The sequence below is a fragment of the Gambusia affinis genome, linkage group LG07 (genome assembly GCF_019740435.1).
Source record: "Gambusia affinis linkage group LG07, SWU_Gaff_1.0, whole genome shotgun sequence".
NCBI classification, from domain to species: Eukaryota; Metazoa; Chordata; class Actinopteri; order Cyprinodontiformes; family Poeciliidae; genus Gambusia; species Gambusia affinis.
Window position 1 is genome coordinate 21,391,072 of NC_057874.1, and position 21,016 is coordinate 21,412,087.

General features: G+C 37.1%; 1 protein-coding gene across 11 annotated transcripts in view; it reads left to right on the top strand.

The window, feature by feature from the left end:
* LOC122834013 (R3H domain-containing protein 2) overlaps nt 1-21,016 on the top strand; it is a 46,839-nt gene that overhangs the window by 76 nt on the left and 25,747 nt on the right. For 5 of the 11 annotated variants that reach the window (XM_044122071.1, XM_044122069.1, XM_044122073.1 and 2 more), the window contains exons 1-2: nt 9-291; nt 621-674. The gene's annotated coding sequence lies outside the window, so the exon portion shown is untranslated. Of the gene's footprint in view, nt 1-7; nt 292-620; nt 675-8,224; nt 8,434-21,016 lie in introns of those variants that run through there. The other 6 variants (XM_044122068.1, XM_044122072.1, XM_044122070.1 and 3 more) reach the window with 3 other exon arrangements.

The window sequence follows — 21,016 nt, forward strand, 5'->3', positions numbered from 1 at the left end:
TCAACAGTCAGTGAGGGGGGTGGGGGGCAAAAACTGACGCCGACTCTCAAGCCGGAGCTGAAAAGAGGGGGACTAGTGTTTTGTTTATTTTTTCTTTAATTTATATCGTTTTATTCTTTAGTGTTGTGTTTGTATTTTGCAGTATTCCATTGACAGTATTGACTGCCCTGCTTTTAAGCTCTTGCTTTCCTGCCGTTAACTTTCGTGGCGCTGTACCCTCACGCGGCGCTATTTTGACAGTCGGGTTGCAGTGATCCAACTCAGGCTAGCAGCAACATCACATTAGCAGCGGTAAGTCATTCTGGGAGCTAGCAAACCTAATCCCCCTATTTAAGGACACAACAGTACTTGGATTGCTTTATAACAAGATTCACTTCGCTGTAGACATGTACTGTCTTGCCTGATAGACGTTGTTAACTAAAACGGTAGGATTTATGAGCCTTGGATACTTAGCGTACATTGAAAGAAAAGGCTAGCTAGCCTGGCTAATATTAGCTTTGTAGCTAATTATACTCTTTGGAGGAAGCAGGCTAGAACGAGAAGCTAGCTATTGTTAGCGGCTAATATTTTCAGTCAACTGCACAGCCACGACTGACCATACTGCCGTATATCCTTCACAGTGACAACTTTAAGGATTTTCCACACGGGAGTCTAAACACACGGCCACCAAAACGGTAAGCTGAACCACGAAGATGACTTGAGATAATCTATAATTGATGATCTACTATATTTAGTCCCATTTGTAATGTTACATGAAACACCATCTTTAAAGTCCGCGTACTCCATGGCAGGCACGAGATGGCTATGATAGCTCACAGTCGTCTTCATGGTGTGAGAAAGATGTTGATGAAACTCCGCGGTTGTGTGAATAAAATGGAAATTAAGGCATTTATAGTTGCGGATGGTCCAAATGTTCAAATTAGACTACATTTAGAGAGACTTTTAAAGCACGCAGCGCAGTCATCACTGTGCTGTAGATATCACACTCACACACATATATATGTATAATTATTTAGTGAATACAAAAAAATTACTGTTATGTGTAGTTATGCTATCAAAGATGACATAAAAAAATTAAAACAGAACAAAATTTTTAATTGGATGATTATGTCAGTTCTTGTTTAGAATATACTAATCTTCCTTGATTGAATGGATGATACTTTTTCTGTTACTTTTGATTTAATGTTAAAGGGGCTGTATTATGCATTTCCAAGCTCATACTGTCATATTGTAGCATAATCAAGTAACTGTTACCTTCAGTTCTTATAAAATGGTGTATATGTCAAACATAACTTAAAAGAAATTTGACTTCTCACTTTGACACCTTGAGATTAGGCTTGTGTCTCTTTACAAAGCTTCTACTCTTTCTGGCATTCTGCCTTCAGCTCTTCATCACAGTGCCTTTTTATTATGTTGTTTCAACTGCTCTTAGGAGCGTTGGACTGAGAGGTGGTTTGCATGATAAGCTCGGCAGATACACAGTTCTACCAGGTGTTTGCTAACTGCTGCTACCAATAGTCTGGTGGAGCCTGGGGTTCTGTGAGGCAGAAGCTCGGCTAGAGACTGAAACTCCAAGGTGGAGCTTTGTGAGATTAAGTGTCTATGCACCTCCTAATGAATGCCATGGGAAATTCAACAATTTCTCAAACATGCATAAATGAGTCAAAGTAACACTCCAAGTATATTTTTGATGAGGGATTAATGTTATAATATTATAAAAAGCTCAAAAAGTCAATTTTACATAAAACAACCTTTTAAATTGCATTTTAAAATCTCTTTAAAAGTACTCTTTATTCAGAAGCAACACCATCATGCAGACAATAAAAATACGAATAATTGGATTTTATTTTAATTGAACTGAAGATCTCTTCCTACTCAAGGTACGGGTGGTTGTTGTGCTCTCCCTAAACTGGGTTTTTGCTGTGCATTTATTGACCATCCCGGCCTAAAATATTTAATTGTGAAAGAATTATTTTAAAAATCTCAGGTTGTAAGCTTGTTCTTGTGGTTGATGGTAGAGGTGTGCCGACTGATCGGCCGATTTCCGTGAAAAAGTTTATGACCGGTGATCGCCGATCACTGTCTCTTGTTGCTGATCACATTTATCTCACTTAGCCTGTGCAGCATATCTCCTCTTTCCTTCACACTGCGCAAGCGCGCAGGAATAAATCCTGTCATGTGAAACTATAACACTCGGAGTGAATGGGAACGTTTGCGTGTTGCGGCGGAAAATTACCTTGGGTTGAAGCACATCAAAATGCATCAACACAACAAATCTAATATGGCATTAAAAAAACAAGCACTTGACGGAGTTTGGCTAAATTGAGGCTCAATGCAGAAAAAAAGGACATCTGGAGTGGCCATATAGCAGGTAAAGCAGTGCACAACTACTAACACTCACCCAGATTAGCATCACGGTCAGAAAGCTAAACAAATAACCCGAAAAATAATTTAAGTACTCGAGCTGGTGGTTCTGCTCTTGCTCTTGGACCACCGCTATGTGCTACTGGTATTAATATTTTACAGATGTAGCACCGCTCAACCTCCACCATACGTTGAACTCTCACACTAAACATCTGTTTAAAGCTGCAGCACGTAACTTAAAAAAAAAAAAAGAGTTTAGATGTGTATTAAAAAATTTCTATTATGTCTAAATTAGGTGAATTTATTTATGAATAAATAAATTAATTTATTTATTTATAAATTCACCTAATAAATTAGGTGAGTTTATTGGCAGATAATTTTTCCATTTCACCAGATAACATAGTATCATTTCTACCTAAAGTGAAAAATTAACAGCCATTCCAGGCGATCGGCAGAGATTGGCCTCATGGATGATCGGTATCAGAATCGGCAGCAAAAAACCTGATCAGAGCATTCCTAGTTGATGGTTGTTCATTGTGCCAAATGCATCTCAGCTCTCTCTCAACTAAAAAAAAATTAAATGAAAGGTGTCAAATATTTTCTGAAAAAATTGAGCAGTGTGACTGGCACTATGACTGTACCTGATTTGTGCCCTCTTTTGCCCAGCCATGTCTCTGTTTCCACCTCCTCTCCCTCTTTTCAGCATCTGACTAACAATTGGTCTATTAACTGCTGTAACTCAGCAGCAATTTGTGCAATCTACTGTCTTCCATCTAACAATGTGACACAGGTTACCATTAAAATTTTATAATGTCCTGCTTGCACAGTGTGACACATTCAAGTCTTATGATTTTGGAATTCGCACAGTGTGTTTGGGCTTTAATTAAAGGTGGAAGCTGACAGCAGAATTTGAATGTGAGCAACAGGACTATTTCAGTGGGAAGTGACATTTTCAACTTAGTTTATTAATATACACAGTTATAAATGACTGATTGTTAGTCATTTATAACTATTTACATATTTCTAATTCGCAACAAACATTGCCTCAAGGAATTTTACAAGCAGACAAAACAAGTCAATCCAATTGTGTGGACAAACTTAAAGTCAGTTACATGCATTTCAAATTGATCATAGTTATCAAATAAAGTTGGAACGTTAGTTTAATTTTCCAATTTTATAAAAAGTTTTCTAAGGAAATCTAGTTGATTGTATTGAGTTACTGACTTGCTGCTTTCAACCCTCCTATAGATAGCAACAGTGGACAGTTGCTTGCATTGTGTCATTGACTTTGAAGCAGTCCCTCATTCTGAGCACGAATGTGGTGACAGCGAAAAGGAAAAGTCCCTTTTTAACAGGAAGAAACCTCAAGCAAAATCTGGCTTGGTGTGAGTGGCCATCTGCCACAACTTACTGGTTGTTTAAGAAGATAAAGCAGATGCGTAAATAATAACAAAAAACGCAGATGCACTGGTCCAGGATTTGCTTTTATGTTTTATGTCCTCATTTAGGAAAGAAATACATCTAAATGGATAAGATTTCAGGTCTATAAGTTAAGACTGAGCACAAAGTTGCTCACAAGAAAGACTCAGCCATTGGCTATGTCTAGAAGAGACAGAGAATAAACCTTTTGAGGAACAGATTTTTCTCAAAATTATTACTCGTTTAATTAAAACCCTATGAAGTCCTACTTGTTGAAGCTATAAATTTTTTTACACTTATTTTGAGGTATCAAATTACTATAGGTTTTCAGTAAGATTTTGTAAAGTCTAGCATTCAATCATTTTAATTTTAGACCTTGTAAATGGGGGTGCAACGATTGTATTGTTCTGGCTGATTTAACAAACTTTAAAAAATTTGACCTTCCAGTTGAAATTTTGGCCGATACGAATTTGCAGAAAACATCCATTTAAATTGACAAAGTTTTATTTAACTTGCTTGAGCTATAAGCTATAAATAATTTATTTATTTTATAATCAAATAATTTTTTAGTTTTATTTTAACTTTCTGTAACTTGGAAAAAAAACTTGACTTTTGTGCAAAATGCCAGTTCTTTTCTGAATTAACAATTGCGTGCTTTCATTAATTTAGTTACTGAATATTGTGTCATCAAAATTAAACAATGGGACAATGGGGACTGTCACAAATCAAAAAATTTTTCCTTGTAACTAAGGGTGGTGTTGCAAGTTTATGGCTGTCATTGACTTTGTATTTACTTTGTGAATTCAATAGGCAAGATGGTGTGGCTGTTGTTATGTTTTGCTTAACTTGGAAAAACTTTTGTTAAACTGAAAGTTTTTCATTTGGAGTTTGAATGACATTCATTTCTTTACAAATCAGTTTTCACTATATCTATTTTAACTTTATATAGTATTTCTTAAAGTTTACTGTCCCATTGAAGACTAATTTCTCAATCGCAAGATGAATTTACAGTTTGTTAAACACACTTTTGTTGAAAAATGGTCATTGCTCTTTGTGTCTTGGCTATAGCCCTACTTTTTGACAGTGAAGCTGAAAATAGCAAGATTGGTGTGATAATTAGATGGGATCACAGCACAGACTTTGTGAGCTGTGATTCAACCATCTGTTCTGGGAAAGCGACATGTGCATTTGCAAAGGAAAAAAAAAACAAAAACATTTTTTGCATTCTCAAATGATGTGATTTTAAGAAATTGCCAATTGAGGATTACCAGCTGAGCCACATTTGCTGATAAAATTGCCATGAAAGTCTGTTCTCTGTACTTTAATGGGCTATTATAGTTTTCTTTTGTTAAAATCTCTAACGGCAAGAGCAATTTTCCATAGAAACTGTGGGCTTCACTGAGAAATAGTTTTTCTGTTTGAGTTGTTAAAGTGCTGACTCTAGCCTAGATAAGCTAGCACTACTATAGCACCAACTGTTACTGTCCAGAGCAAAGAGCAGTTGACATCATAGTTTTTGATTGAGACCAAACATACTTTTTGTGCAACCTATTTAAAATCCTGTGCAATGGAACAGGATGCATTATTAATTTTGGCCTGCCTAGTTCTTTGCCTTGCATTCAGTTACTTTGTTGAAAGCTAATATTAAATAGTACTTGCAATATCACAATTTATGCATTTCATGAACAAAACAGTTCACATGTTTATAGGATGAAAAAGGATGCAGGTGGAGGATACAGGTGGAAAGATTTGCTGAAAGATTAGTCAGTTGAAATGTTCAGTGATAAACCAACATCGCTCTGCTGTATGAAGAAATCAGACATGAGCTGTTATCAAATTGAAGTAAGACTGGCATCAGTTTCTGGTTTTACAAAAAAGGCTTGTTGTGGCTGACATCTCAATGAAAATTTGTGCTTTGTACCAAAATATACCCTTCCTGAGGTGTTGGTGTAAGGGACAAATCATTGAGAAAAAATAATCCAGAGTGAGATCTGCTTGAGGTGAGTCATTGAATCCACAATCTACTGTTGCTAAGGCCACCAGTGAGAGAGAGAAAAAATAATCGGCTTCTCTGACAACATATTTTCCCCTTTTGTACCCTGTATCTTGTGAATCTTTATGTGGTACCTGTTTCTGCATTGGATGAACATTTGAAAATGGATTTAAAACGGTTTGTTTTGTGAAGGTGCTTATTTTAGTCTATCAATGTCCAACTACAAGTTTTAAGACCAAGCCTTATTGTTTTTGATTTCTTATCAAATACTCTTTAACAGCTAGAGTTGTCATTGCAAAAGTATGATATGAGTATTTTCTAGAATCCTATTATGAAAACACTTGACTGTTATTATGTTTGATGCAATCAGTTTGTCAGCAAGATATCCATATCAGCTTCTGTCTCTGAATCTGTCTATAGAGCAGCATAAGTAGAAGAGTGCCTTTTCTAGAGAGATTTGAATAGCTATTTATAGATCTCTGCCAAAGCACCAAGTGTGGTGCTGTTGCTGCTGCTTCTCTTCTCTTTACCACTCCTGAGTCTGTTCATCTCCCTCTCCATCTTTATTTGTTCCCCTTTCTTTCATGTTCTTGTTACTCCTATTGCATTTCCGTTTTTAGTGTTTTTGTTTTTCATGCCCATCTTTTGCTTCAGTTATATACATTATTGATCTGAGCAGAAGGGAATTGACAGCATCAAGTCTGGCCTGAGACTGGTTATGTGTCACTTATGTGTCAGTGATCCAATAGTGGAGGGTTCTCACAAAACGCATAAAGGGAAAACGGTGTACATGGTTATACCAACATTTCAGGTCTTGCTTGGTGTTTGTGTATACCTTTCTTATAGGTTTTCTATTGCAGCAGGCTTTACTCTCCTACTAATAAGCTCAAAATGATGAAATATATTATTGTCAATGCATTTTTTTTTTATTAGAACAGCAGTACGTTACATGTCAAAACTGAGGGATGAACCTCAACAGTCTCTGTTGTTCCTTTGACTGTTGTATTCTTGCTGGATGACTCTTTTTTTTCTATTTGCAACTTTATATCTCTAGCAGGTTTGTAAAAAGAAGCAATCAGGTTGTTCAAGTGCAGCTGCAGCTGGACTTGTTTTTAGGCATTAGATGGCATTAGTGCATGACATCTCCTTTATCCCAGTCATGTGGTCACCCTAAGACAAATTTGTCCAGGGTCATGCTAGGATTACAAAGTCATCAATTGGTTTGATGACTTAATGTATATAAGGTTTGCATGTTTTAAGGGGAGCAGCTATTAATGTTTTGCACGATTCTTAAATTGGGCTGCACAGTGGTGCAGTTGGTAGAGCTGTTGCCTTGCAGCAAGAAGGTCCTGGGTTCGATTCCCAGCCGGAGTCTTTCTGCATGGAGTTTGCATGTTCTCCCTGTGCATGCGTGGGTTCTCTCCGGGTTCTCCGACTTCCTCCCACAGTCCAAAAACATGACTGTCAGGTTAATTGGTCTCTCTAAATTCTCCCTTGGTGTGAGTGTGTGTGTGAATGGTTGTATGTCCTATATGTCTCTGTGTTGCCCTGCGACAGACTGGCGACCTGTCCAGAGTGTACCCCGCCTCTCGCCCGGAACGTAGCTGGAGATTGGCACCAGCCACCCTCCCAGCCCCACGAAGGGACAAGAGTGAACTTTATGTAACTGCCTTACATAAAGTTTGCTGCTAAAATAATTTGTCGCTGAACTTTTGATTGCCCTGTTCTGCAGCGTCTTTCAGCTGACGTTTGCAGTTAAGTGACTGTATGGAGAACATGCAAATATGTTGTCTAGTGGGAATAAGGTTTTCCTTGCTAATGAGGTGGTTTAATTTTTTTTTCTTCCTCCCGTCTCCTTTTCTTCCCTTCTCGCATCGCTCCCTGAGTATAATTTTTATTTTGCATTTTCCATTGCAGCAGTGCTAGAGTTTCACCAGCAGCTGTCAGTACTTGAAGCTTATTCAGTTTGGCCAGACAGAGGCTGCAGATGATGACAGCTTCCGAAAAATGGAGAGTGATGAATGGTGCCTAGTATGTCCTCAGACTATGTGACGCATCTTTTTTTCTTTTTCTTTTTTTTTTTTAACAGAACAAAACCAAACCTTGAAACTGCATCTATTAAATAATATTTACTGCAATTGGTCATTACAGAGAAGTACTATTGAATCAACTGATGTGCTAGCGGATCCAAGCAGCCCTTTTAACAGCTGGGCTTCTTGAATGCCCTGCTTTGGCCGTCATTGCAACTATATTGTTACAGAGGCAAAGAGCAAACAAGATGTGTAGGGGAGAGAATGAGAATCTGCACGAAAGGGAGGGTTTGAGGAGCAGGGAGCGGTACAAACTGTGCGCATGATAGCATAAGAGTGGTAGGCAAAGAGGGGGCTAGTTTGCGAGCAAGGTTTTCTCTTTTCCGCTGTAGTGCCTGTGCCATATTCAGATAAAGGGAGGGAATCCAGAAGAGTCTTTTTTTTCCTCATAAAACCAATTAAAAAAGCAGAGCCGATAGTATCTCCAGCGAGGAAGGTAACGCACCAGGCGTGAAGATGGAGAAAAGTACAATGAGCTGAAGATAGTGGCAGACCTGGAGTCTCTTGGATCTCTCTTCACTTACTGCAGAAAATGGAATTCCTTCATTTGTACTACTACATGCTGAGGTAAATACTTTAAAAGCTTGGTCTTGATTGAGTGCTGCATTCACTGATTTATCTTTTCTTTTTTTTTTTTATCGTGGTAAAGTTTGTTTAGTTGTAAGACTCCTGCTTTAGCAGAAGATCAACAAGGCTGTTGTCTATATGCAGTTATTAAATTGGTGTATGATATTGTTTTATTAGCTATTATTTATCATGCATTGTCACTAATGTAATGACTTGTAATGGCAAGAACAACTTTTTCATGTTCTCCCTCTTATAAAAAATTTAAAAGATCCGTGCAGCAAAGCTTAAGTCCTAGAGTAGCTTGGCAATTGTGGCCTGTACCTTAAACATTTCTCCATATATAACTAATTTGATTTAGGCAGTTCTGTTCTGGTTTTGTTACTGTTGGTGATCTTTAATAGATGCTTGATAGTCAGGTTTGTGCTTACTGGTCAGTTTGTGCTTAAATAGATGATGTAGATGTACAGAAAAACATTGTTTTTTTTCTGAAGCATTGATGAGGTAATAAGGAATTCCCTTCCTCTGTCTCTGTGTGGGAGGGTGGGGTTGGTCTGGTGGGGTGGAGAGTCACCAAGAAGTAGACGCTGCTCTGCAACACTGTCGGCTTAAGGAAGGACGGAAGAAGTGAGGCTTTAAAACCACTTGCATCAAAACATTTGACATTTTGTCATGAACCCCCTCCCATTGATAGATAGGTGCTTTACAAGTAAGGGGCATTCAATATATAGGCTTGTTTTTAATGATAACCTTTGACCTTTCCTGTGAGTGAAATTCAGGTTTATCTGAACATTTGCAATTGTGTCTGCACCTTTATTTATGGAACACTGTGTGCAGGAACAGAGAGTAGATAGGAAGGTGAGAGGGAGGCTGCACAAGCGTGAGAAAAAGCATAACAACAGATTCTTCTTGAATAAAAAATCTATTGCTATAAATAGCAAACCATTCTAATGGTGTGAGCACAGTTTCAGGCTTAGAGGGCCAGACTTTTCCTCCCCTTAGCTTGTATGGTGGTTCTACCGTTTAAAAATCAGGGCATTTACCACAATGTTCTTCATCATTTCTTCCCCTCCTGTTTTTTTTTTGTTCACTTGGCCTAAATCTGTCTTGTGTTGTATCTGGGCTGTTTATATAATGAGTGCCTCTATGTGCATGTGTATGCATCTATCTCAGCATTAAAAACAACGTACATCTCACTCTCATCAGCTTCTGGAACTGTTCAGTTTGCCTTATTTTTACAAAATGCAAAGGTTTTAATGATGATATTCTCTTGTCAGTTAGAAAAGACAAATGCCCACCAGAGCAACCCAGCATTAGATAAAAAAGCTGCCTGAGTGTTAGGTTTCAAGACATTTTCCTTCTTATTGTCTGTTGGAAAAAAACTTAGAGAGATGAGACCAAAGAATGTTTCCCAAACTACACACAGAGAATTGATGTGACAAAAGATGAGTGTATACACTTGAGTAAAACTTTGAAATCCTAATCTTTACTATGGGGAAATAATACATGTGATTAATAGTGGGTTTTTTTCCACCCCTTTGCAAACTGATTTTCTGGGTTGTGCACCTACAGGAAAATAATGGTGCATTCTCATCTGCCCTGGTTAGTCCACTTTAATCAAACTCTAGTTTGTTTGTCTAGAAAGTCTGCTTGGTTTAGGAGGTGTGAAGGTGCAATTGAATTAAAGCAGTTTCAAATTTGAATGGTTGGCATTCAAGAGTTTAGAACTCTTGAATGCCAATCTGGCCAGAGACCCCAACTGTTCGTGTTGGGCATTGTGAGTAAGTAAAACCAAAACAAATGTGTGAGTCTTGTGCTAGTGGGAGAAATGACTTTTAATCTTTTACCAAAGACAAAAGAGAAATCCTACAAGCACTAATATTTGACTCCACTCTTCTTTACATTTTCCAATGAAGGAAGTTGTGCTCTTGTTTTCTTCTGAGGTTTTTGTGTTGTTTTCTTCTGTGGTTTTCAGTCCAGTGGCACCACAGGCAAGGGGGTGAAATGGTTTTGTTGAACACAGTGCAGTGTGAAAGCAAACGGCACCAGCGGGAAATGTAACAAATGTTGTAGTTTTGGTCCCCAGTTGAACCGAGTCTACTGGACTATCAAGTGTGAAAACACCCGAAGTTGTCAATATGCGAGCTGAGGACTGATTTTTGTTAGAGGAAGCAAATAGAGGAGCCAAAATAAGAAAAAGAAATCTTACAGCTAGCTTCAAAGTGAAGTACAATTTATCCGTTATTGGAGAAACAGTATTCCCTCTAATGTATAACAGCATAGTTATGAAGGAGAGGAAACTCATGAGGAAGAAAAACAGATGAAAAATGCTTCAGATTTTAAAGTCATCTGTTTATCTATGTTTAACAGATAAACAGATGGTAGAGCACATTGGTGATGTGACACTGCTGACAAGTCAGCTATGTGACCCAGAGACTACCTTCTAATCTGAGCCAGAGCAGCAGACATACACTCTCTCTCTCACACAGAAATTATAAGTAGAAACAAAGCAACCATGAAATTAACAATGGGATATTTCAAATATATTTCAAGGACCCATTGAAAACATGATTAACAGTTTTAGAAGTTTATTAGGGATAGAAAACAAGTTGTAAAATGTCCACTGAAGTTTATTATTTTCTCTCTTGCAACTTGTGTACGCTTTATAGTGACAGCCTGGCAGTGTGATTGACTAGATTCTTTTCCCAGCATGTGGCTAGCTAGCTGGCCATTCTAGAACCTTGATCACTGTTGTTGCATGGCAGCCTAGAGACCCTGCTTATAAGTGTGCACGGCAAGTTTGTGTACATCACAAAGGAAAATTCTCGTCATTTGAGACAAGCTTATTTTATATGCAAAAAGCCATGTAACGTTTGATTCTTACGTTATTAACTATCAAATTTGAAGGACTCTAATCCCTGGTTCTGTACCATAACTTCAGCCATATTTGTTGAATGAGTTTTGAGTGTCTGGCATATATTTTAGCTCACACAATATGTAGCCTCCATCAGAGTGATGGCCCGCAATAACGACAAAACACATTTGGGACTTACACAGATGGGACTACATCTCTTACAGTGGATCTTAAGTGTACAAACATCTTTTAAAATGCTTGGTTGTATAAACAAAAATTGGGACCATCTGATTAATCTAAAGTAAAGTTCTGTCCCAGTAGGATTTTTCTGACTTTTTGTCATTTGCGTCCCGCATCCATGTACTGGTTAACATTGTGAATACAAAAGATGAGAAGGATCTTGCTGCGCATAAGTCATCATACTAAAATTTTAAGATTGAGACCAATACTTAAAATAATAACAAAAAATATTCAATGGTCAATAGCTTTTTTGTTGCCGTAGCGGCTTTTTTTTTTTTTTAAGTTGCTGGGTTTCTTACAGTTAAGAGCTAGTATTTGTGGCATCTTTTAGCTTTTTTTTTCTTCTTTTCTTTCTCTTCATCTGCCTCACAAAAAAAGTAACTCCAAAAGATATTTTTCCTTGTTGGCTAAGGAGGGTTGCATGTGTCTTTTTTTCTGAATTTACTTGCTATGTTAGCAGATTATAAACCGTCCAGCTGATTATTGTTTTAGTCATATGAGCAGCTGTGGCGAGGGAAGGAGCTGAGTGTCTGGTATTGTTATTGTATCACCTTTGCTGGAAGAAGTCTAACAATTTGGGTAGGTGTAAATGGGCTTATATTTATTTTGATGCAATTGAGTATTCTTAATTTTCTGTAGTTTTTTTTACATTGAAATAGTAATTTTTCTTTTTTTTTTTTCACAAGAAAATAATATAGGCATAATTTATATTGCAGAATTTGTCCCTGGCACAGTCCTCAAATATTGAAGTAAAAACTGCACGCTCCTTTAAAATTAAGTAGATAAAAAACAGGCACTTGTTTGCGTTCTACATGTAAAAACATCCAGACCTTAATAAAATCTCCCTAAAGGAAAATGTATTATGCTCTGAAACAAAGTTTAAAGTTCTGTGATATTATCCAAAAAGCGCTTGGCATCTCCCAAGAACACCCTGTCCATCTTGGGGTTGATTTTCTTCAAAGAGATTTAAAATATGAACAGTTTGAAAAACCAATTAGTTTTGAACTGCGGCTAGTTGAATATTAGCTAGAAAGATGAATAATGAGTTTGTCTTTCAACATTACATTGAGTCCAACGAGATATTCTATGGTTCACATAAGAATCAGGTTATTAGAGGAAAATCAAAGTTCTGGAAAACTGTAGCCAGAGTCTCAAACCTGGTACATCAACTAGGAGTTGTACATGTTTGACAGTTAACGATTTGACTCGAGCATTAGGATGAGTAACCATTAACTTACCCATGAATGCATGTGAAACTACCTACTATTTTTTACATTGAGAAAATAGTAGGTTGTTTAATAAATCTGGATGCAATAATGTAATATTAATACCAGCAGCAATATTGATGTCGGTAATGATGAAAGTTGGACATGAAAGTTGTCAAAACATGTTGAAATAAATATAAAGACATAAGTATAATCAACAAGTGTGTTTCTGTAATTGATTATTACAACAGATTCTTTCATTGCTATAGTGAACTATATGTGACTAAGATGCATATTGATTATTAAAAGTCACATTTATCACAGTTTTTTTTCTGCTTTTTTTTGTCCAGCCCTATGTGGAAGTCTCACTTTGCTGATGTAAGCTCAATCTTACATCACCAATGTTCAATGTTCATTTCAAGGTGCAGCTTCAAGAGATCAGATAATCTCCTCCCTCACCAAGATGGAGTGGTACAGAACTGTGTGTGGTTAGACAGTGTGTTAGGGAAGCATTCGTCTGGCTGCTTGTTTCAATAACTGTGTGTGTGAATGAGTCACCTTCTGATCTCTCTGAAAATCCCACAGTGTCTGTGTGGACATCTAGAAACCATATTTTGTTGCATGTGTGGGCTTCACTGTGTATATGTGATGGATCTGGATTATCCGAGATTTAAGTAACTCATATTGCTTATGTTGTTGTTCTGTACACTGTTTTATTTTTGTTATTTTATGCAAGCATCTAAAGAAAAATACACCGGGCCTTGTGGTTGGGAAAAGCATGGGTCATGAGAGTGAAAAGGAAAGGAAAAATATGGGGGTGTTGAGGGATATGGCAGCTTTTCTCTTGGTGACAGAGCCTGTTGCCATGGAGCTGATCCTCCCATTGGTGGAAGCACCGTCCAATCACATAAGAGTGCAGATTGTTTCATCATTGAGAAGTTTTTCCTTTCTTCCTGTCTCACTATCCACCCCTTGCTCCTCCATGTTTCCCTCCTGTCTTCTCTTTCCTATCTCCCAGCACTCTCTTCCACTGCTCTCTGCTTCTAACACTGAAGGAAGCTGATAAATTACATAAGGTTTATAATAATCGCAGTAACTGGTACCCATTTTTATTTCGAAAGTGCCATACTGGCACTGCAAGACGAGTTGCAGTGCAATGTTAAAAATAATGTCTTCTTAACATTCTTAAGAAGATAAGCTACCTAAGCACTTTGAAAATCAAAATCTATTAATTTCACAGTTAAGAAATGTCTTTAGCTGTATCTTGTCATAAAAGGTTTAAATGTTTGATGAGCACATTAGAGTCGGGCCAGCATCTAAAGGGTCTCTGGTGCTGTTAAATTTTTCAGTGCCTGCCAAACTACAGTGAGGCATCTTTCACAGACGGCTTAAAGATAATATTATTATATTAGGTGACCATCTTTACTCTGCTGCCTTCCCAAAGCTTATCTTAGTTTGGTGAATTATATAGATTTATTAGTGATTCTGAGTTGTTTGGTTTTTACCATTGGTCTCATTTCTCTTTAGTTTTCTGTGCACAGTTTAATTATATTTTTGACTAAAAATACATACCTTGAGTACTTGGAAGCTTATTTTCAGCTCGATGGAGCACTGACAGTTGTTTGTAGTTTAAATGTCTTGTTATAAGCAGACACACACAGACGTTTACTTTATTGCTTTTGAACATATTCATTGTAGTTTCTTTTTTGTGTGATATGATTGTATGTATAACTTCAAACCACAAACTGCACTTAGATGTAAGCCATGTATCTCTGGCGTACACAGTCAGTTTTTTAAAATGTCACTGTTTTTATATGAACAGCTGCAAAAGTGAAACGGGATATCTGCATTCATTCGTTCAAAAAGAATGATTATTTAAAAATTTTTATTTCTAAATCTTGCTAGGCAGGTTTCTTAGAAAGGAAAAACACAGTGGAATTAGAGCTGGGTTTGCTGTTTGCCAAATTATTTTTGTTCTTTTTACAAGAAGTTAAATTGTGCATTTTTCTTGTAATCTTCACTCTTTTTGATCGATCCTGGCAAATGTAATCTGTCCTCTCTAGGGTGGCAATATATGTTACTGTAGTATTTTGTGGAAGATTACAGTTGTTATCCAACCAGAATGGCTGAGCAGTGGGTAGGTAGCCCTTTAACAATTGGCTGAACGTGCTTTCATAGTTGCATGTAAGAAAACAAACTGAATAATTACTGCACAGAAAAATGTGAGTGGCTTGTTTTGTAGCTGTTTTTACGTGAATGAGTAAAAGAATTATGATGTTCAATGTTTATTTTTATCATATTTTCCGTACTTTTGTCACTCTGGAGTATATAAGTTGCATCACTTAAAAAATATGTTATGAACAGACAATAAAACACACAAGTGGCATTTATTTAGAAATCATCAAATGTGAGGGAAATCTTGTCCATGTTAATTATTTGATCCAGTGTTGTGTTCTATTGCTTTTTAACAAACTCACTGAAACTATCTCCTGGCAGTTTCTGATGCCCGAACTCTAATCACGATGACCAGAAACAGTTCTGCTTCACCGGCGAAGTACACAGCGCAGTGGAGCAGGGATGCATTCAGTAAATCTGGGGTAATAGATGGAATTCCATTGACTGCAGCTGTAACACCAAGAATGCTCTCTTGCAAAGTCAGCCATATTAATTTTCTTGGAAACTACCAGGGCGTGGTACCTGCACCGTTTGCAAGACTGTTCCAGTGGCATGTTCTTTAAAAAATCCAATTATAAGTCCATAATTCTGGCTATCTTGCGTTCAGCCAACAATTAGCTTTCCTCACGGCTGCAGACAGTAATGTTTAATTCTTGGTTCATATTATTCAGTGTACCGGTGAAAAAGTGCATCTTGATGAGGAAAAAAACATTTACATATAAATTTATACCTCACAATAAGTTGAAGAACCAGTCAAAATGTGATGGAAAATATGCTAAAATATTAATTCCTTTGACAACCCTTTCATATAGACGTGCCTGTAATTATCCTAAGTCAAGTGTATCTTGGTGCCAATATTTATTTTAAGATTGATTCAGTGATTATTTCAATTTCACTATTTTTAAACAAATTAGAAGGGAAAATTTGCATTATGTATATGTGCGAGAGACTAATTAGGAGGAAAGTAAATTAAAGTGGGAAAATGGGAAATACAAGTTGCTAAATAAATAAGGAGGAAATGTATACTTGTTGCTAGGCAACATCCCAAAGAATGAAGTTGTGAGACTGTAGGAGCAGATTTAGATCATGTGAGAAACCTGTGAAAAATATTTTTGGAGAGTCAGTGTTTCTTAAGGTTCTACGTTATCAGCAATGCTTCATTTTAATACTAAGATTAAGATTTTATCTGATTTTATGTTTTATAAACTCTCTTGAAGAAGCAGTTTCAGCAATCGTGTTTTTCTATTATTGACAAAACTTCTGTTTCATTTTAGAAAAAAATCTAAAATTGTTGGCCAGTAAATAGTGTCTAAAGCAAAATCCAGTCTATTTTTATTTTATTTTTTACTGCTTGAGAATACTTTTGGAAAAATAAGTTCTGTATAAAATAGAATTAAAACAGCCTTTATTGTCCCTCAAAGGGATAATTCAGGACATTGTATAATATGAATACAAAGCCCTGTTTTAGGGCTTGATGATATGGAAAATCATTCATTTGCAATATTGTCGGCTGTTATTCCAGTGAAGATATTGGTTGCAATAAGCCCTCATTTCCCTCTCTCTATGCTCCGTCATCATCTCATGATCTATCTCTGCCGCGCTCATTGAGCTCAAACATTTCAGCCACCAAAACCTCAGGTTTGGCCATCTAGGGAAGTCTGAGACCATTCCACTCATCAGACATATTTGACAGCAGATTTAAATGCATTTCACTTGAAATGTAATAGTTGACAAAACCATGCATCCACACAGTCCCAGTGATTGTGGAATTGCAAACATTAAAATATAAATAACAATTAGATAAATAATGCAGCTATGTGTTCTCAAGAATTTTATATTTTTTCTTTGTGAGATTTTTATAGTTTTGATTTTTGTTCACAAACACTCTTTTCCTTCCATTAATGCTCTTTATTTCTCTCCCATCTTCATGAAAAATGCATTTGTGATCAGGATCCCCTCATCATCCTCTTGAATGCACTCCTTATGGAGAGTATCATAAGGACAGGATTGTCAATTTTATGGCCAACAAATATATCTCTACCTAGCTTTGCACTTTACTCATCTGTCTAATTTATCTACACAAATCCTTGTGTCCTCTCTTTCTCACAGAACACGAAGCATATCAGTGTATATACTTTATAACTATTAGGAGAAGCAGAAGAGATGTGCAGTAGAAAGGTAGGCTGGTAGGTAACTAGGGAGGGAGGAAAGGGAAAGGAGAGAATGACTCATAGCTCGTCCCACAGGACTGAGTGGGTTGGCTGAGTGGAGGAGGATGGCGTCAGCAGCAAACCCGACAATTTAAGAAAATACTTCAAAAGATGACGAAAGAGGGAGAGAAAGGTAACTTTTAGTGGCGGGTTTAGCCATTAAGATATTGATGTTTGAGTTCAGCGTGGAAGGTTGGGGGTATCCTCATAACTAAGAGGAAAAAAAAGATTGAGTGGCAAGTAGAAGTAAAGAGACAGATTAAAGAGGAGAAATCCTTTCTTCTTCTGCATTTGACAGTTTGTGATTCCCTCATCTGTCTTTGTGTGTTTGTGCTGGTGTTCTTTAACATACTATTGCTTTCAGTCATCCATTGATACACTAGCTTTTTAAAACTTTCATTGATAAAAACTGGTATCTTGGAGTCAATACTGTTGTATCTAGCTAAATCTTATGTAAGGGAAGCAGAGATGTTGTTAAATTACAATTCTCCGTGGGTTTTTCCTTTACAGTCCCTCTTTCTCTGCCAGCCCCTTCCTCCCGCCCTGTATGAAACAGCAACCAACGCAAAGGGGAATCCTCTCTGACACAGACAAGCACTGGTGCGCAAACACTGTGAGGGCTGCTGATATATGATATGTGCAGGCACTGAGCTTGCACAAACTCTCCCTCACCCCCCAACCCTCACACACACACACACACGCACACACACGGTTCAGCCTCCACTCAGAGAAGACATAACCTTACTGCCTTGAGTGAAATGAGTTCTCTCTGACGTCAAATGGGCGAGGTGCGCAGCTGAATACAGACGAGCTGAATTGGGTCGAGTTGCCTGTGTGTGTCTCCCACTTCCTTCTGTGGGTTTGTACGTGCATGCTCCCTCCTGCTTTGCGCCTCCATTCACCATTTCATTCATCTCTCGTTCAGTTTCCACCAAAAATGGGGGCATTTTCACTATGCATGATTCTTCATTGCAAAGATTTTGAGGTAGTTGGGTGAATTAAATGACTTGAGTATCAAGTGCTGCCCGTAAGTAAGTAAATTATAGTCTTCATTTACAATGCGTCTGTTAATTAAAAATTGTTAGTCAGGCATATGGCCAGAAAAAAAAAAAACAACAATGTGGGATTTGTTTTCTTGCAGTACTATGTAAGTTCATTCTTGTGTTGTTTTACAGTCTTAAAGTTGTTTAGAGAAAGAATTAAAATGTCTTGGATGGAAAGTATGTTTGGGTTTTAGGACTATATAAAATGATCTCCCCGCACTACTGAGCAGTTGTGGAGAAGGGACTTTCCCTTTTATTTCTGCAAGTGTAAACTATTTGAGATGTCCTTGTTTGACAATTGGACTTGACAAGAAACCTTGTGACATACTTTATTTTGCTTAGCCCACTATCAGATTCAGTGTGTCTGCTTACTACCCCAGTGTGGACCATTGTCATTACTCTTTGTGGCTTTTACCAGATTTCAGCTCTGCGGCTGATATGATTTTATAGTGGTAACTTGATGCAAAGAGGCAGAGTAGGAGACCTGGTCACAGCGTATATCATCTGTTTACCTGTCGTAAGACAGCAGGAAGCAAACTGCTTATTTTATGAAACATTTTAGAAAAATGACTTTTCCAAAGGCAGATTTTGGGAAGCGCTTACATATCACATGAAACTTAAACTGACTGCTTTTTTACTTGATGTCTAGGAGCTTTTGAATTGACCTACTTATTAATATAAACTGTACATTACACTGCTTTATTACTTTTGAACTCTTTATTTTTTTTTAATGGATGCATATCACAACTTGCAAAATCATTTGAGAAATTATATGCTGCATGAATTGCCATGCATCAAACATATTGACTGTCAGTCAGTCATAAATGGATACACATTACCTGTGATGTCTTATTCTTTGAAACCACTGAAAATTTAGCATTAGTTTTCAGAAATCTTTCTTAAAACTTTATGAAGTATCCTTTTAACACCGACTTTTCTAAATTTTAAGGGGTGCATTGGGCAGTTGTGAAAATGTTGGTTTGTGTTTCTCAGTTAGAGAACTCTTGTTTCACTGAATGTTTCATATGAATATGAAACATACATTTCTGCACCGCATGCTTTCTTTAACTCTACACAGCACACACTGTAAGAAATGCATTGTAACACAAGTTTTGCATTCCACTTATTCAAGGCCATAGATTGTTAACAATATAACAATTAATTAGTGATATGCAGAAGATTGAGTGAGATTGAATGAGGATAAAACAATTTGTCATAGCAGCTAAATAAAGTCCAGATGTTTGCTGTTTGGTGCCAAGTAACTGACCCATAGAATGGCGCTTTAAATAGATCATTTGTATTTTTCCGTAGCTTGGAAAGGATACTGAAAATGGATGTTGGTACTGCAGCAAGAGACTTTAATCTGTTTTCTGTACTCATTAGAAGTTTTGCTATTTGCTGTTGCCTGGATATCTAGCTCACCAGATATCCAGGCAATGTAAAATGACCTGGATATCTGGTGAGCTACATTAAACTACAATAATATCTCAACTTCAAAGAACCTGGATTAAATGGTGTAACTGTCGTCAGTGTTTGTCTTTTTATTAGCGATGGCGAATGCACTTTGCATTCACTGTTGTTTATTATCACTCTTTCGTTCATCTCCACTTTACTCACTCAAATCAAATGGCAGCAGTTAAGAATGACGTTATCGTCTCTTTGGCAACCCAGTGGGCAGCATCATGTCTGTGTTCAAAGAAACTATGGAGTGTTGATGACAGAGCTGTGTAAACATAAGAGAACTGGAAGGAGAAGCTGGTTTATTCATAAGCATCCCATTAGTAGTTTTGAGCTGCAATGTTTTTGCAATTGATTCCTCTCTGTTATTAAGCAAGGACTGACATTTGAAATGAATAGTTGTCACTGCTTGGTAGTTCAGAAGCCTTCTCTCTGTTTCTCCTAGAACACATAGAGGACTATTTTTGGAATGACTGAGTCAGATCTACATTACAGTGTTTGGCTGTTTTTTGTGCTGCTATGGTAGATTTCTGCAAGCAAAGTGAGGTTGGGGAATGTGGGTGTCGTTGTCGATGATCTAGTGTTGCTGCTGATGCTGTTGATAATGACGACTTTACTGCTGCATCACCTTGGTCTTTCCCACATTGGAAATCCCTGCCTCATCTGTTTCCTCATTCCAAACAATAGAGATCTTGGTAAATGTATTGTTATCTTGCTTTGTTTACGCATGTCACCCATTAAACATATGCCTAAATTTGTGCCTCCTGGAATTCTGAACCCCCTACCTGGCATCTACTGACTTGTAAAACTGATTATCAGTAAATGTGTTCTTAATTAGCACTATAATTCAGTAGTTTGTGTTCCAAATTGCATTTTTATTTTTTAATTAAATATAAAATCTAAAATGGTAGTTTTAGCCAGAATCGTCATAGTTACGGTTGTAAGATATATTTTTGTCGATAATGACCTACCCTTTGTTGTACAATTTGTAATTGGAGCTGAAAGTGTGGAATGTGACAGTCTAGTAGTTTAGAAATATGTGTTTGCATGGATCTGAAATGATAGCAATGACACAGTTTTTGGCTTTCTTAATTTCTTTGTAAACCCAGAATAACTTGTTTAAGCTATTCTTTAATTTCTCTAAATTCCCAATTCCCTGATTATTACCATCAATGGAGAGCAGCTATAATAGGTGGAAGTGGGATCTTAGATAATCTGTGATTTTATTTATTTATTTATTGTCTTTTTGGTGCAATTCTTTCCAATGAATTTTCAGAATTGCAAGCACAGAGTCCAAATGCTCATGCTCAGATTGATTTTAGCATTCTAAAAACATTGTATTCCAGGCTGTAAAAGTCAAGCACTGAACAGCGAGCGTTTGTGCTGATTTTAAAGCCCATT